Genomic DNA, 5,701 nt, shown 5'->3' on the forward strand with positions numbered 1-5,701 from the left:
TTAAGAAGGAAATTGTATTGGTTTTATGTAAAAGAATTTTACCTCTATTACATAATGGATATTACTGTTACCGTATTTAGAACGTGAAAGTAATCAATCTTTGATTATTTAAATACGTTAAAAAGTAAAATAATGCAGAATAAGGTGTATCCAATCAGATGGGTGGCATCAGGAAAGGGAACTGCCCTAGTCAGTTGAGCGAGGATGTTTGGCGCGCAGGGAACGGTGCCGGGGACGGGCAGAAGGTCAGTTCTTGTCTAGACACCAAAGGGTAAAGTGCTGATGGAGATGCGAAAGCGGACGGTCGGTCTTGAGGTAGCTAGGAAGTGAAACGACTTAGAAAATTTCGCGTTGTGTTGTATCGCAGGACTTAGTCTCTGAGTGGTGAGCAGCAGCGCGCCTCGTGAAGTTTTCACGTAGATAACTTGTATTTCGGGGAGAGATTGTGAATAATTGAACTGCGTCAAATGGATATGCGCTCAAGTAAAGAGTAGCTCTAAATATAATCACATTCGCTATTAGTTTGCTTTCTGGATAACATTATTCTAACCAAATCGCAACTGTGTGACCTACATCATTTATGGGTCGTTCATTTAGTTCCCGATATTACGAGTACTATTACTGTTATTATAGGTGATGTTAACTTTGTATTTCGCAAACTTGCCATCAGATAGACAATTTAACCTAAGTATCACAAACGTTTAATTTTGGGCGAGTAATGCGACTTGTGCGGTTCGACCCCTAGACGAGTTTCAGCCGACATTTCGACGAAAAGGAACCGCATGTGAGCCCGATCATCTTTGGGATTTTAGCTCGCAACAACCCACGTTAAAATCTAATCTTATACCTTTTCTATTGTTACTGAGGAAGTATGTCACATCAACATTTTTTGTGAAGTCGTTGGTTTCAAAGGGATTGCTGACAAAAGAAATAAGCATTTCTAGTGTTACTGAGATTTAGATCGTATAATCACAAATATTGCATAACGTTATAAAATTAACATTATTTGAAAATAAAAAAAAATTTCAGTAATTTACTTTTATGCTTGAATACGGTCAACACATTCACAAAGTTATTTACAGTATAAACATTCGTAGCACCCTAAAAAACGTTCACATTTACCACAGTCGCACTTTTAGTGTAAGTAACATTAGGGAAAAATCTCACGATTTGGCGATAATTTCACAGTAAACTATGCATATGGAAGATTTTTCTCTGAAGGTGCATTTCATTATGGATCTAGGAGTGTATTTTAGCTCCCATTCTTCCACTTGTGACTTAAAGTTGCTGTGCGATGAAAGTAAGGCACTTCTCTAATCGACAAATGTAGTTCCTCATGGGTCAGTAAATGTTTACATCACAGGGTCTACGTATTGCCACATACCAGAAGATTTACTTTTAATGAACATGTGGGCATTCCGCTTCCATCGACAAACAGGCCATCGTATAAGCGTGGGCCATTCTGAGCACCCCAGGAGTCAGTAATGTACATTTAACGGCTCTATTTTTAAGTCAGTTGGCCAAATTTTGTCCAGAAAATGTTCGTAAGTTACTTTCATGAGCTGTTTCATCAAGATTCTGATTTCTTTCCGGTAGCTGTTTCTTGTCTTAATGACCCTGTAGACCAGATTATTAAATAACTTCTTGCAGTCAAACAAAACAATTGGAAGGAGTTAATCCGTATAATTTGTGATAATGAAATCTCTTTTAAACGAAATTTTAATTTACTTTACTATTAATTCCATTGTACATAACTATATTATAAAAAGTATTGATTTCGCATACTTCCTGACTACAAAAGAGAGAAAAACGCAAGACTCAGTTTGAACATTATGCTGTTAGCCATTTTATTACAAAAGTGCTTGGTTTTACTTCATGTGAGTAGCCTGTTGAAATCACATCGAAAATCTGACAATCATTTTCGTGGAAGCTATTGCATACTTGCATCTAATCAATACAGTTGCCTCTTTATCTTCATTACTTTATTACTTTTCCTTATTCCGAGTGTATGAGACAGCGACCAATGACGGATTCTCCTTCAGTCACTTTGGCAGTAAATTAGGTGGAAGGGGTTGGTGGAATTACCAATGTTAAAACTGAAAGAGCAACAGGAGCACATAGTGAGCCAATCGAGAAAGAAATTTTATTATATTTTATAGTAGATGATCATGGTCTTAATGTAAGCAGTTTTATAATGAGCGTTGTGCTTGGGATATGTTTCCCTTTACAAATAGGAATCCAACAATTGGAATTAAATTTGAGAGGGGACTGCATGTATGAAGTAATGGCTCACTTAGAAAGGGAAAGTGGAGAGAGTGGGATGATGTGTGCATCAGAGAACCTGTATATACAGAGGCAAATAAGATGGATCATTTTTGTGAGGAGAAGAAATGACAGCTGAGTTGATATGTGGATATTAACACGTATTTTCAAATAAGACTTGGAACATGGTTAATTTTGAACATTCTTTGAGAGTGATACCCTATGAAATAATCAGGCCCAAGCCTTTGTCAATGCGCTATAGAATTTAAAGGGCAGTAAGGGACACAATAAAAAACTTCTAGATTGGAAATTATCAGAGCTAAGCAGATGTTGCTGCTATAACTTTACCATAATTGGAACGTATAACTGAGTAGTAAGGATTTTGCTGGATGCAAGGGAAATGAACAGAGTAGTAAAGGAGGAGAATCATCCTCAAAACCTGAATGAATTTTTGCTAAATTCTATTAATTCATACCTAATTTCTATTGTGAATTTAAATTTAGGGTATTTGTAAATGCCTTTAACTGAGTCAAGTATGAAGCATGCAACATTTCCGTCTCTACGGAGGTCTCGTTTGTTTAGGGTATTAGCTTACAGGTTATCAGCCTCAGTCTCTCTGTTTAACTGAGCTTTGAATCATATTCTTTGTGTGAGTTAACAAGGATGGCATCTGTTCTTGTTAGAGATATCTTTATTAACTGTAGCACATAACATTAAATGGTGTGCCCTATGCATAGGTGTTCAAAGCAATTTACAAAGGGTGAACTGATTGAGGCTGAACAAATGCGAGTATTTACATGCATAATTAATATTCTTGAACAAACTTCTGATGTCATTCTGCCTGGTAGATAAAAGTTGAAAGCCATTGTCTAATGTAATTAATGTATTGGATTTTGCACTTTTTATAGAAGATTCATTTGTTATTACAACATGAACATGTGCAGTCTGTGTAGGCTTTTGGATAAGAGTGCCAAATGGAACTGGACACTTGAATGTCACATGGAGTTCGAATCTACTGTGAATATTTTATGCAGCTGTAAAATATTATACTATCAAGACATATCTTACATCTTTATATGCATACTACAGTTCAGATTATAGTGTGGGAGCGTTTCTCTTTATGGTATGGTAAATGGAGAACCTGAGCGCAAGACCATTTCATTCGCATGCCTGATGATGACCTAACACGAATTAATACAGATCTTTTCAGAAATGGAATAGTTTGTACTAGTATTTACTTTTCAAAAGAACAGAATTGTTCTGGAGGACATGGAGGTGACTCTTATAATTAATTACAAAAACTTAAACTATCTCCAAAATTGCAAACTATTGAATGGTAGGTTAATGAGGTAGACTTCAGTCCTTCAGTAATTTGTGTGTGATAACGTATATATCAAGGCGATGTAAAGTAGTTCATCAGATGCCTTGTCACGTTTGCCTATAGTAGAGGATAAGATAGAGAAGAAATGGAGGCTAAAGATTTCTAATTCTATATAAAAGGGAGTAGCGGAATAGAGGGAAATGGTATTAATTTGTCAAGATACAAAGATATTGCACAAAGGACATCAGACATTACAATTTATGAAAGCTCCCTATATATGGAAGGGGTATGAAAAACTGAAAATTATTGTAAAATGTACAGGGAATTGTTGTTTAGGCATGGATGGGGATGAACAATCCGTGATGAACATATACAGACTTTGATTGTTTCTGTCAACACAGTCAGGATATTATGGTCACAGAAAGTCTCGATAACGTAGGAGGCAGTTGCCTGCTTGTGATGGATGTCAGAAGGGCAACTATACAACAGCTGCAATACAAGGTGAAATGCGAAATTATATTGTAAGGATAACAAGTGACCTACTGGTAACTGATGTAATTGTTTCATTTCGGGCATGTCATGGGAGGATTCCTGCTAGTACGAAACATATTATCCAATCTGTTAAATTTTCCCTAGTGCATAAGGTCGGCAGGAAGAGTGAGAATAATAAATTACGGACGGATTAACTACGGACTGTAATAGTACCAGAACATATATTATCAGATTATCAAGCTCAGTTTGTGCCACAAATTTACTGAAAGAACAAGGATTAATCATACAACAATAATAGTGTATGATTCAGCTAAATATCCAGCTGAGAGGTTCCTCTGATACCTGTGTCAGCTGTGTAACTCATATTATTTGAGGAATACTATGAAGAAACTTCCTGGCAGATTAAAACTGTGTGCCCGACCGAGACTCGAACTCGGGACCTTTGCCTTCCGCGGGCAAGTGCTCTACCAACTGAGCTACCGAAGCACGACTCACGCCTGGTACTCACAGCTTTACTTCTGCCAGTACCTCGTCTCGTACCTTCCAAACTTTACAGAAGCTCTCCTGCGAACCTTCCAGAACTAGCACTCCCGAAAGAAAGGATATTGCGGAGACATGGCTTAGGCACAGCCTGGGGGCTGTTTCCAGAATGAGATTTTCACTCTGCAGTGGAGTGTGCGCTGATATGAAACTTCCTGGCAGATTAAAACTGTGTGCCCAACCGAGACTCGAACTCGGAACCTTTGCCTTTCGCGGGCAAGTGCTCTACCAACTGAGCTACCGAAGCACGACTCACGCCCGGTACTCACAGCTTTACCTCTGCCAGTGCCTCGTCTCCTACCTTCCAAACTTTACAGAAGCTCTCCTGCGAACCTTGCAGAACTAGCACTCCCGAAAGAAAGGATATTACGGAGACATGGCTTAGCCACAGCCTGGGGGATGTTTCCAGAATGAGATTTTCACTCTGCAGCGGAGTGTGCGCTGATATGAAACGAAGGGTATGTGTTATATATATTTGAAATTTATACATGTTGTAATATATGTACTCTTACCAATAGGGCATGCCAGTACTAAGGTTAAACGTGTTTGGGTGTTACATCGAAACAATAGCTTATGCACTTGCAAAAAGGTGGACCAATGATTAACTAATCTTATGAATGTTGGTCATACCACATTGGGTCAGTGGGTGGTATTACTAAGTTTTTGCAAAGACAAACATTGCATGGTTATTGGTCTATGGCTTTCGTCTGTCGGTTGGAGTGGTTGGTTCCAGTTTGATTTATATTGCCAGAGCCTCTTGGGCTTAAGGACATCGAAATATTTCAATGTGCCCCAGTTGGTGACATAGGAATATTTTAACGTGTACCAGTTTGAAAATTTACTAGTTGGCATTGACTGATAATAGAGCTAAGAGTCACATTTCAGTGGTGCTGAATTGGATACCGTGCAAAGAGTTATACACACTGACTGTACTTTATTCTTCAATGCAGTTTCAGTAATTTGCTTCATGGTTCTATGCTATTACTTTACATTCATTCCTACTAGCAAAACCTCTTGCTCTTTAAACTCAGTCATTATGATCTCTTGTATCTAAACTGTGATCAGTAACAACTTATGTGCTAACAT

At 38.0% G+C, this 5,701-nt stretch overlaps 1 non-coding gene across 1 annotated transcript; it reads right to left on the bottom strand.

The window, feature by feature from the left end:
* Window positions 1-4,487: 4,487 nt before the first annotated feature.
* Window positions 4,488-4,562, bottom strand: Trnap-cgg (transfer RNA proline (anticodon CGG)). Its single transcript has one exon. It is a non-coding gene; the product is annotated as a tRNA-Pro (tRNA).
* Between the last annotated feature and the right edge of the window lie 1,139 nt (window positions 4,563-5,701).

This window comes from Schistocerca serialis, chromosome 7 (assembly GCF_023864345.2).
Source record: "Schistocerca serialis cubense isolate TAMUIC-IGC-003099 chromosome 7, iqSchSeri2.2, whole genome shotgun sequence".
Classification (NCBI taxonomy): Eukaryota; Metazoa; Arthropoda; class Insecta; order Orthoptera; family Acrididae; genus Schistocerca; species Schistocerca serialis.